This window comes from Panthera leo, chromosome A1 (assembly GCF_018350215.1).
Source record: "Panthera leo isolate Ple1 chromosome A1, P.leo_Ple1_pat1.1, whole genome shotgun sequence".
Lineage (NCBI taxonomy): Eukaryota > Metazoa > Chordata > Mammalia > Carnivora > Felidae > Panthera > Panthera leo.
The window spans coordinates 178,866,469-178,879,032 of record NC_056679.1 but is presented as its reverse complement, the minus strand read 5'-3'; the positions used below and the strand labels follow the sequence as shown (position 1 = coordinate 178,879,032).

The following is a 12,564-nucleotide window of genomic DNA, read 5'->3' as shown; positions in this document are numbered from 1 at the left end:
GGAAGAAAGACTGCCAGCCAGCGACCTTCTACTGGAAATGTGCAAAAGAGCAATCAATGATCAGGGTGCTGAGAACACAAATGCTGTTTAGAGGGAAGTGCTATAATTCAGTAAATATTTATTGACTCCTTCTCTGAGCCAGGCACTGTCCGTGTCACTGGGAATGCAGCAGTGAGCAGAGCAGAGTCACTTCCCTCCTGGAGCTATGGATCTATCATGATCCTATAGATGGAAAGATGTACAAATGTAAATGTGAGATTTTAGACATGACAATCGAAAGGAAGCAAAAAATGTGGCTAGAAATGAATCTGGGGTTCACATCTGATGGCCACTGAGGAGTTTTATTCCCTAATGAAATGGGGTTTTTTGCTTATTGACAGGCAACTTGGCTTTTCATTTGGTTTCCATTCATTCTTTGGGCTACTGAAGATAAATCAAGTTGTCCAGGTCATATCAATAAGCCCTATGTTAGGAGAAGAGCCTGCTTTCATCCAGAGGCAATAGCAAAGCATTTCCAGAGGGAGCCCTTGGGAAGATTCTTTTGGCAATTTCTGCTTTTCCATTTACTCTCTGTTTGGACCAAGTACCTGGTAATTGGGCTCATGCAGAGAAGGAGCTAGAGTCTCTGGCTTGTTTGCTTGGAACATTTTAGAAAGTCAAAGTAGTTAATGACAATGGTAACTACCAGTTAGTAAAGAGTATTTGCCAGAAGTTATGGTAAATGCTTTACATGCATTATCTAATTTAATCCTCACAAACCACCAAGTACAAATGGAAGTGCAATATCCCTATTTTACATATGAGGAAATAAGGTTAAGGCTTAGAGAAGTCAAATTCTTGTTCAAGGTCACACAGCTGGAAATGGCAGAGGGACAACTGAAGCAAGTCTGACTTTGTCTAGAGCAGTGGTTCTCATCCAGGGGCAATTTTGACCCCCAGGAGACATTTTAGGAAGTCTGTCCACAACTTTGGTGTCACAACTAGGAGGAGGTCGCTCCTGGCGTCTAATAGCTAGAGGCGAGGAATATTCTAAACATCCTGCAATATACAGAACAGCTTCCTGCAATGAATAATTTTCCAGCCCAAAATGTCAATAGAGTCTCAGTTGAGAAGTCCCACTGCAGAGCCCCAGTGCTTCATAGTGCTCTATCATCATAACTAAACATCTCTTGAACGGACACTTTTTGCTAAAGCATTTGTATTTTATAAAATATTCCCAATATCTGTTGAAGTGGTATGTTTACATCCTCACTTGCTCTATCTTTATCTAAGCACCTATGAAACAATTTAGATCAAGCCAGTCCCAAGAAAAACATTTAATAAACAACAGAACAACAGAAACCCCAATGGGTTTTGCAGCCCCATTTCAGTTAAGCTTCAAGCTCACTAATGCCGGAAAGGAACTCATTAGAGTCTTATAGGCTGTAGGACAAATGTTAATAGCTTCACCTTTAATTTAAAGCAGGCTTTATTTTTATAGCTGGTCCATTGGTAGCAACTAGATTTATTAAGGGATTTTTAACTGTGGAAAATCAATAAAGTACATAAGCACATTCTTGTGCTATTTGCAAATACAATTCTGACTCCTCATGTACATTTAGGCATAATCATACATGCTCTAAGAATATGCTTCCTCCATTCTGTGGTGTTTTTTTTATTTTATTTTTTATTTTTTAAAATTTACATCCAAATTAGTTAGCACATAGTGCAACAATGATTTCAGGAGTAGATTCCTTAGTGCCCTTTACCCATTTAGCCCATCCGCCCTCCCACAGTAACCCTCAGTTTGTTCTCCATATTTATGAGTCTTTTCTGTTTTGTCCCCCTCCCTGTTTTTGTATTATTTTTGTTTCCCTTCCCTTATGTTTATCTGTTTTGTCTCTTAAAGTCCTCATATGAGTGAAGTCATATGATTTTTGTCTTCCTCTGACTGACTGATTTAATTTAGCATAATACCCTCCAGTTCCATCTACATAGTTGCAAATGGCAAGATTTCATTCTTTTTGATTGCCAAGTAATACTCCATTGTGCGTGTGTGTGTGTGTGTGTGTGTGTGTGTGTATGTATATATATATGTATATACCACATCTTCTTTATCCATTCATCCATCGATGGACATTTGGGCTCTTTCCATACTTTGGCTATTGTTGATAGTGCTGCTATAGACATGGGGGTGCATGTGTCCCTTCGAAACAGCACACCTGTATCCCGTGGATAAATGCCTAGTAGTGCAATTGCTGGGTCGTAGGGTAGTTCTATTTTTAGTTTTTTTGAGGAACCTCCATACTGTTTTCCAGAGTGGCTGCACCAGCTTGCATTCCCATCTCCATTCTGTGTTTTAAAATTAACTTTCAAATGAGGATATTTTGTCTGCTGAATATGATCCCCAAGTTATGAGATAGGCCAAGTTTGGAATGATTAACAGAAAGGAACACAAATGAATTCCCACCTGCTAGGAGAATGAAATTCCTCAGAATGTATAGGTCATAAATTATGCTTTTATTTACTCATAGAGACAAGTAACTTACTTGTAGTAACTTACTGCAAGGTGGTTGGCCTTAAAGTACACATTAGATCAGATGGACCTAATAGACATACAGAAACATTCCATCCAATTGCAGCAGAATACACCTTCTTCTCAAGAGCACATGAAATACTCTCCAGGGTAAATCACATGTAGGCCACAAACAAATCTCAATAAATTTAAGATAAAAATTATATCAAGCATTTTTTCCTAATCACAATGGTGTAAAGGTAGAAATCAAGCTCAAGAAGAAAACTGGAAAATTCACGAGTACATAGAGATTAAGTAACATATTTCTAAAACCAATGGGTCAAAAGAGAAATCAGAAGCTTTCTTGAGACAAATGAAAATGGAAACACAGCATACCAAAACTTATGGGATGTGACAAAACTGTTCTAAGAGGGAAGTTTATAGCAATAAAACAGATGTTAAGAAAAAATAAAGATCTCAGATAAATAACTTGACTTTATACCTCCAAGAACAAGAAAAAGAAGAACGACTGGAGCCCAAAGTTAGCATAAGGAAGGAAATAACAAAGATCAGTGCAGAAATAAATGAGATAGATTCTGAAAAGACAGTGGAAAAGATCAGTGAAACTAAACTGATTCTTTGAAAACATGAAAAAAATAAGCAAAAACAGAAGGAAAACAAACAAGCAAACAGAATGAAACTCAAATGAAGTTAGATCCAGTTTCCCCTAGAACTGAAACTATGCAGCACACTATTGTCAGTAGACTAAGCAAGTAGAAGGGATTTGTGCTGGTCTTCTGAGAGATGTGCCCAGAATGCATGGTGGGTGCAGAACAGCTCTGTTCTCCACTTGGCTGTGCTGCTTATCTCACCGGGCTCAATCCCTGTGTATGTGCATGTACACAGTGAACCCACAAATGTATGGCCAACTAATTTTCAACAAAGCAGGAAAGAATATCCAATGGAAAAAAGACAGTCTTGGGGTGCCTAGGTGGCTCAGTTGGTTAAGCATCTGACTCTTGATTTTAGCTCAGGTCATGATCTCATGGTTTGTGTGTTCAAGCCCCACATCAGGCTCTGCGATGAGAGCATGGAGCCTACTTGGGATTCTCTCTCCCTCTCTCTCTGCCCCTCCCCTGTTCTCTCTCTCAAAATAAATAAACATTTTTTTAAAAAGATAGTCTTTTCAGCAAATGGTATTGGGAAAACAGGCCAGCAACATGCAGAAGGATGAAACTGGACCACTTTTTTACACCATACACAAAAATAAATTCAAAATGGATGAACGACCTAAATGTGAGATAGGAAACTATCAAAATCCTACAGGAGAAAACAAGCAACAACCTCTTTGACCTTAGCCACAGCAACTGCTTACAAGACATAAAGGGAAATAAAAGTGAAAATGAACTATTGGGACATCTTCAAGATAAAAAGCTTCTGCACAGTGAAGGAAACAATCAACAAAACTAAAAGGAAACAAATGGAATAAAAGAAGATAGTTGAAATGACACATAGGATAAAAGATTAGTATCCACAATCTATAAAGAACTTAGCAAACTCAACACCCCCTCAAAACAAACAAACAATCCAGGGAAGAAATGGGCAGAAGACATGAGCAGACACTTTTCCAAAGAAGACATCCAGATGGCTAACAGACACATGAAAAGCTGCTCATCATCGTTCATCATCAAGGAAATATAAATCAAAACCACAATGAGATACCACCTCACACCTGTCAGAATGGCTGAAATTAACAACTCAGGCAACAATAGATGTTGGTGACGATGTGGAGGAAGGGGTACCCTTTTGCACTGTTGGTGGGAATGCAAATTGATGCTGCCACTCTGGAAAACAATATGGAGAATCCTCAAAAAATTATAAATAGAGCTACCCTACAACCCAGAAATTGCACTACTAGGCATTTATCCAAAGGAGAAAAAAATGCTTATGCACCCCAATGTTTATAGCAGCATTATCAATAATAGCCAAATTATGGAAAGAGCCCAAATGTCCATCGACTGGTGATGGATAAAAAAGATGGTGGTATATATATATACACACACAGATGTTAAGAAAAAGATCTCAAATAAATAACTTGACTGTATACCTCCAAAAACAAGAAAAAGAAGAACAAATGGAACCCAAAGTTAGCATAAGGAACATATGTACACATACGCACACAATGGAATATTACTCAGCAATCAAACAGGATGAAATCTTGCCATTTGCAACAATGTGGATGAAACTAGAGTGTATTATGCTAAGCAAAATAAGTCAGAGGTACATGAAAATGTGCTCAACATCACTCAGCATCAGGGAGATGCAAATCAAAACCATGGTGAGATACCACCTCACATCTGTTAGAATGGCTGTCATAAAAAAGACAAAAGATGAGCCGTCTGGGTAGCTCAGGTGGTTGTGTGTCTGACTCTTGGTTTTGGCTCAGGTCATGATCTCCCAATTTGTGAGTTGGAGCCCTAAATTGGGGTCTGTGCTGGCAGTGTGGAGCCTACTTGGGATTCTCTTTCTCTTGTTCTCTCCCTGTCCTACTCCACTTGCATTCTCTCTCTCTCTCTCAAAATAACAATAACAATAATAATAATAATAATAACAACAAAGATAAGAGATAATGAGTGTTTGGGAAGATGTGGAGAAAGGGAAATTCTTGTGCGCTTTTGGTGAAAATGTCAACTGAAAGAACCAGTATGGAAAACAGTATGGATATTTCTTAGGAAATTAAAAGCATAACTACCACACAACCCAGCAATCTCTTCTTTGGGTATCTATCCAAAGGAAATAAAATTATTATCTCAAAGAGATATCTGTACTCTTTGAGTGCATGTACCCATGTTTATAGCAGCAGGTGTGTTCCCAAGGTATGGAAACCACTAAGTGTCTATTGACGAATGAATGAAGAAAACAGGGTATATCTATGCAGTAGAATATTATTCAACCTTAAAAGAAGAAGGAAATCTTGTTTGTTGTGGCAACATAGATGAATCTGGAGGGCATTATGCTAAGTGAAGTAAGTCATACAGAGAAAGATTAGTACCACATGCTATCACTTATACATGGAATCTTGAAAAAAATCAAATTCATAGAGTAGAAAAGTGGTTGCCTAGAAGCTGGGGGTGGTGGGAGAAATAGGAAGAGGTTGTTAAAAAGGGTGCAAACTTTGAGCTCAAAAATAAACTCTGAAGACCTAATACATAACATGGGACTATAAATGATAACACTGTATTGTATAATTGTAATTTGCTAAGAGAGTAGAACTTAGGTGTTCTCAACACACACACACACACACACACACACACACACACACACACACACACAAAGGCCAATATATGAGGTGGTGGATATGTTAATTAACTCAATGGGAGAAGTCCTTCCACAATGTTTATATATATTGAATTGTTATGTTGTGTACTTTAAGTATCTTACAATTTTATTTGCCAATTATACCTCAATCAAGCTGGAAAGAAAAACAATGAGTCATGGCCAGTGTTACAAAACTACTAAGGATATGGTAAACTATTTTTTAGTTGTCCCTCATTTTACAGGATTCAATATATTTTGGCATTATTGCATTTAACCCTTGAAAATAACCCTGAGGTATTATCCCCAAGTTATAGATGAGGAAAAAAATGTTCAGAAAAATTGGGAAACTTGTTCAAGGTCACAGAATTTGGCTCTGTCAGAGAAAGCCACCGTCTGGCCCTATTTCTCTCATCCTCGCCAGTCCGTAGAGTGAGTCTGAGCAAGGCTGACCCAGCTCACCTGCCTTCAGGGGCTGCTGCTAATGGGGAAGAGCCTATGGATAATTCCCCACCTTTGCTATGTATACATTTCCAAAGCCTTCCTTCTTTATCTATCAGAGCTCAGACTTGACATGTTGTCCAGCCTTATAGGAGCTATTTTCCACGTGAAGTTATTTAAATTAAATTGATTAAAATTAAAATAAGAAATTCAATACTTTGGTCCCATTAGCCACAATTTCCAGTGCTAATGACTACATGTTGCTAGTGGGTACCATCCTTGACAGTGCAGAACATTTCACTCTGTTGACTGACACTGGATCATCGTGACTAAATTAAGGAAATAAAACCTGTGGGGTATTTAGTATTTTGGAGAGGTATTATTCAATTTGAAATATTTTTTTTAATCGAAGTGTTTGCATTTTAAGGAAGAGGTTTAAATGTTTGTTCTGAACCCACTCTCAGGCATGAAGCTGGGGATATTTAACTTGTGCTAATCTTTATGATAATCCATTTTATGGATGAAGAAACTGAAGTTCAGTTACTTGACCAGCAAATACAACTTTTAAGTAATAGAGCAAGGATCCAAATTACAACTTGTTCTCCAGACTCATGCATCTACTTTGTTCTACACCATGAGTCCTCAAGAAAAATAAAAACTTTGATTCTACCCCAAAGTCAATATTGCTTTGAAGAAGATACACTCAAAGATCATCACTTATAAAGATTATCAGGATTTGGAGATTTTGGAAGGACTTGAATGGATAAACAATATCACAGTCTCACAAGACATATTTTATGCTAAATATTACTGAGTCCCTTCCTGGGGCCTAACCCTCTAATATTTTCTTTCCTCTCACACAGTCGCCCTTTGCACAGCTTGAGTTACAAAATGACACTCCACTTCTGCATCAGCATTGTTCCTTTATGACTCTACAGGTCAGCAGGGTGCCTTTCTTCTTTCAGTATTTGGAACAGGTTTGCCATGGAATAGTCGTGGTGACAGGGTTTACTCTTAATGGTACTAGAGCCAGGCTTTTTCCCTTGTCTGTGGCCTGGTGTTAGCTGAGCCATATGTTCTTATGACACACCTTCCTGGCCCAGATGACTTTCTCAGCTTCAGATGATTAGAATCAGATCCAGATCCCAAGTCTGTCCATTTATAAGAAAGAGGAGAGTCACAGTACGGACATCTAATTGTTAGAAGTGGCCATCTAAGAGAAGCAGGACACTTGTCCAAGAGAGTTGCCACATGGAATATGTGAGGAAAATGTCTTTTGAGTCCTGAAATTACATTGGCAAGGTCACTACAAAGTCATTTAAAATTGCATCTCAAGACAGTTTGATGGCAAAGGACCTACCCCTCACTGCTGATTTATTGCTTACTCTTTTAACTTTTTAAAAAAGATCAGCAGATTGATTGTGCTGCCTATAGTTGGAGACATGCTTACATTTTCTCAGGCCTAATTCATAAAACATCACTGACCTGTTTTTGGCATCATTTCCCTCTGTTTCAGGGAGCTTCTCTGAGGTTCATAGCACTAAACATTTAGCCTTCAGTGACAACAATAAATGCACCACATTCACAGCAGATGACCCTAAAAGGGTCATGGCAACAAAGTCCCCTATGTGAACTATTTTGCCTGCAGCTATAAGACTAAGGGAGGCAGATAGCAACTTTAAGTGGGATCCTGGAGAAATATGGACTGCTCCATGAACTTTTTAGCTCACAGCTTTCTAGAGAAGATGTCCCTTCTGTCTCTGGTGAGGCCACCACTTCTGCTCTCTCTGAACCATAGGCCCTCTCAAGCTTACTCATTTTGTTTATCATCCAGGTTAGGTTATCCATCTTCCCCCTGGGCACTATTTCAGGCAAATCACAGTCTCTGTGTCCTTAATATATTTAGGATGTGGGTTATCTGGAGGTGAGAGCAACAAGCAAAACCCTCAGGTCCCTCCAGGGTCCCCCTGGAAAAGTGTTTCCACTTTTGTGGGTGTTCGTTGGAGGATTTGCCAGCAGCTGTGGTTCTGGCTGCTAAGAGCTCAGTGATTTCATTTTTTTTCCTGCATTTATATTTCATTAGTATCTTTACTTCATTTTATTTTACACTGTCAGAGTGGCTCCTCTTCAGTTCACTTATTTAATAGTTCAGGTATATGCTATACTTAAATCAGAGGATTAGAACAATTATTATTCATTTAAGAGTTTTTGTCCTTCTCATATTCTTATTAAGGCTATGTCTCATTCTATACACATACAGGTCTTGTACAGCCTGCTCTTTATCATAGAACCCCTCTTAACTTCTCTCTTCATGTGGCAGTGTTCATGAGACATCTGGGTCAGTGGAGCTTTTAGAAGCAAGAGCTCTTCCCTCTACACTTAGCTACACATTAAATTGCCCTCCGTATCCAGACTAGGGGATGTTTAATGTGGCCAGTGACATTTTTCCAAGTCTGTTTATTACCTGCTGAGACAGTTCCTCTGAGACAATTTGAGATAAAACTTTAGGAGTAATTATACTTTATGAGGACGTAATGTCCTTCAGGCTTAATTTCACACGATGTTAAATCAATTCTCCTGTTTAATACTTTTCTGTGTTCAAGTTAAAGGGCACAATATTAAATTTTCCCATACTTAGCCAAGAAGTTGGTGCCACACAAATGGTAAAAACTGACCACACACCCTTTTTTAAGTTGTGCAAAACCGGCACAAGACAGAGGTGTTTTGGATCACCAACTCATATCCATAAGTTCCATGAAAAGCCTAGATACCAGGAAAAGAAATAAAGAGAAGGATGTGACTGTTGGAGAAAATAATGCCTCATTGTTTTTACTCTAAAATGCCATACGGCTACCAAGTGTCTTTTGATTTCATTTCCATGCAGTTTGCTGGGTCAAAATTGGTGTCTTCTCTACCATGGTGTTATCATCTGTGATCTCAGAGACCAGAGGGCAAGGGCTAACTGGGTATCCACATATGTTGGGCTGGAGAACAACCAAAGCACCTTGCTCTCTTAAAAAAAAAAAACAGCATCTACCTAAAGACTCTTGATGATGTAAGGAACCCTGGTTATGAGAAGAATAAAGTGATTCATCTGCCTCGTTGTTTGGTTTGGTCTGGTCTTTCAGCTATAGGCCAGGCTATTCTTTATTTGGGGGCAGAAAATATATTAGCTTTTTTGGCTCAAGGGTGGCTCTTACTTGCATGCCTTGTCCTGTGGTTGTCTGTTGGCTTTTAGGTTATTTGTTGCTCTGTTTGCAAAAGGTATTAAATAGCTTTGAGCTGCACACAAGTTCATCTTTTGTTGTGTGATGAGCATGTGTGTGTGTGCGTGTACATGTGTATGTTTTCTTAAGGTCCTTTTCAGACATCAGCATTCTCCTCTACCTTTATAACTACTGCAATATATAATTATCTCTGCCTACCTAAGTTTGTTACATCAGAAACAGAATTCCTTGTGTGTCATGTGTGTGGTAGAATGTGTGTGTGTGTATGTGTGTGTGTGTGTGTGTGTGTGTGTGTCTGTATGAGTCTGTGTGTGAATATTCATTCATGTTGTATTATAATGTACGAAGGGGATAGAAAAATGGAGTTGCCTGGTTTATTGCCCAATGCCACTAGTTTTCAATGAAGAAAGATGGACCAAAAGCAGCAACAGCAGGAATATAGCCAAGAGTGTTGGAATTTTTTACAAGAGGTGATTCCTTTTTTCCCTTTCAATCAACTCATTTGAATAGATTACTTAATTAGCATTTATTGTTTGTGAAATTCCTTGTCCAGAAGTAACATTTTAGGGCCTACAGTTTTGAAGAAAGACAATTTAGTGGGTGATAATCTTGTATAGAATTTTCAAATTGATTTCTTGGCAGTAAATTGTTGCTCAATCGTTGTGCCTTCTCAACTCTCATTAGACACCAAAGCTTCTTTATAAATACATTCATAGCCATTAAAATGTTGTCTCCAATTTCCTGTCATTTGCAACCGGTCATAACTTCAGGCACAAACAATGAAAGGACAACTATACTTTTACTATTTCATTAGTGTGCGATGAGAGTTAGAATGTGCTATTGAAGTTTATAGAGCTTTGAGGTTCCTGATGGAAACTATTTGGCTGTACTCATCCCAAGAGTAGAGATAACATTTCTCTTTGTACACAAAATAGCTTCATTTAAATTCCACTCGGCTTGAGTCTTATTTATCAGGCTGATATATGGCTAGGGCGATATAGAGCCTCTCTAGAACCTGTTTATGATTGCCCTGCCCTCTTCTTTCCCCAAGAATACCCTGGGAATAGAGCAAGCTCATTGTCAAGGAAGCTCACTGACGGTAGAATACAGGTTGGGTCTAATTTTCAACTGTTTCTTTGACTCTTTAGAAGATGGTACTTAAATGTATTACCCAAAAAAGAGCTCTAGAAAATTTGAGATAACACAAAAACAAAAACAAACCAGCACACTAAAATCCCCTATGATATTTGTAGCAGTTTTTATGCTTTTTGCTTTCTGGAAGTGAGTAGTTTATGAATAGAGCTATTTCAAACTTTGCTATTGAATTTAGTGAGAATGGTATGGAAATTATGGCCTCTGTGTGGACATTTAGACCTATCCAAAATAGGTCTAAAAATTTATCTCACTGGTATAACCCTCTCATTTTATCCCAAGGAGGGATTAGATGCATAGGTGTTATAATAACAACCACAGTGTTGATCCCATTTAAGAATTTTTATAGACTGCGCAAGAGGCTCTGACAACATTATCTCTTTTAATCCTCAGTTTTGGCTGCCAAAATGATAAAGCAGTTAGGATCATGTTCATTTCTACAGATGAAGAAATAGGTTCAGAAAACTCAAGTTTCTTGACCCATAACACACAAAAGGTCGGTGGCAGACGTGGACTGTTACCCTCGGTTTACTGAGGATGCAGTTTCAAATGAAGCTTTTGAATGAAGAAACAAAACCCATGCGTTCATTCCTCAGAAGTTATGTGGTATGGATGTCTTCTGGCTTTTACAGCCTGAACACAGCCCTTTGAAGGCAGCCTTGACTCCAGTGAAGCTCCTTTATTCTCTTTGACCTGCTTTCCTCTTATCCCCATGATTTGTTGATTTTCAACTTGATGCTTCCCTCATGCTAAAGCTAAAGTAGTCTTACCTCATTGTTTCTGACTATAATCTAGATTAATAACTAGATTAATAACTACTTTAATAACTTTTTCTTCCTTAACCTTTCTTAGATTAATGTCATTGATTGCTTCATTCAGGAAAGAAAAGAATATTTAGTGCCCACTCAAAATCAGGAACTGCTCTTAAGAGGGCCTATCAGTGAGCCAGACTGACAGGTTTCTGTTTTGTGGAGCTCACTCTCTTGGCTAGAGGGACCATTAGCAAAGCACTAAATTTAGATTCAGAATATCAGGGCTAAATCAGAATGGGAAAACTAGCAGATGTGGCAAATGGTTATTATCTTTTTCATTTATTTATTTATTTGGAGACAAGAGAGAGAGAGAGAGAGAGGCAGAGAGAGAATGAGCTGGGGAGAGGCAGAGAGAGAGGGAGAGAGATAATCCCAAGCAGGCTCCATGCTGTCAGCACAGAGTTGGGTGCAGGGCTCAATCTCATGTACTGGGAGATTATGACCTGAGCCAAAATCAGGAGTCAGACACTTACACGACTGAACCACCCATGTGCCCCAGCAAATACTTATTTTTAATTTGGTCTGTGGAATGTCTTAAAAATTGAATTGCTAACATGTTAAAACCAAGAGATTCCACATAGAAAACCACCTGGATTCTGGGGTCTCAGTGATTACCTGGGTCCCCGTCCCCATAAGGCACCAGTCCATAATCCCTTTGATGTGAATGTGCCCTTTGGGTGGGGTGAGCTCTTTTACCACGTCTGCTTCAACCATACCTGCTTAGGCTACACTCATTTACATTATCTGTTGACCCGTGTAGACACTTTAGATTTTGTGATTACCAGAGTAAATGATCTTCAGAGTCCCTTCATATCTTGACATGGCTGTGGTTGTCTGGCTTTTCCATGGCACCACTGTGGCCTCTCCCCAGAGGTGGCACCTGGACCAGAACTGGCAGCCAGACAAAGGTAATCTGTGTGGATCTAAGAGGACACTGGATCATCACAGGGCAAACTCAGGGCACGTTCAGTCCTTGGACAGCAACTGGCTGTTCTCACCCCAGGGTCATCATGTATTATCTCTTCCAGGCCTTGATGTTGAGGGCCTACTACTTAAACATTTTCCAGAGATTTAGTGCAAGTCAATAAAACCAACAAATCCAGAAAATTAGAAATTATCCCTG

The 12,564-nt window shown here is 38.9% G+C and overlaps 1 protein-coding gene across 2 annotated transcripts in view; it reads left to right on the top strand.

The window, feature by feature from the left end:
- The window catches only part of DOCK2 (dedicator of cytokinesis 2), a 413,468-nt gene that overhangs the window by 242,525 nt on the left and 158,379 nt on the right, over positions 1–12,564 (top strand). The window lies entirely within an intron of this gene.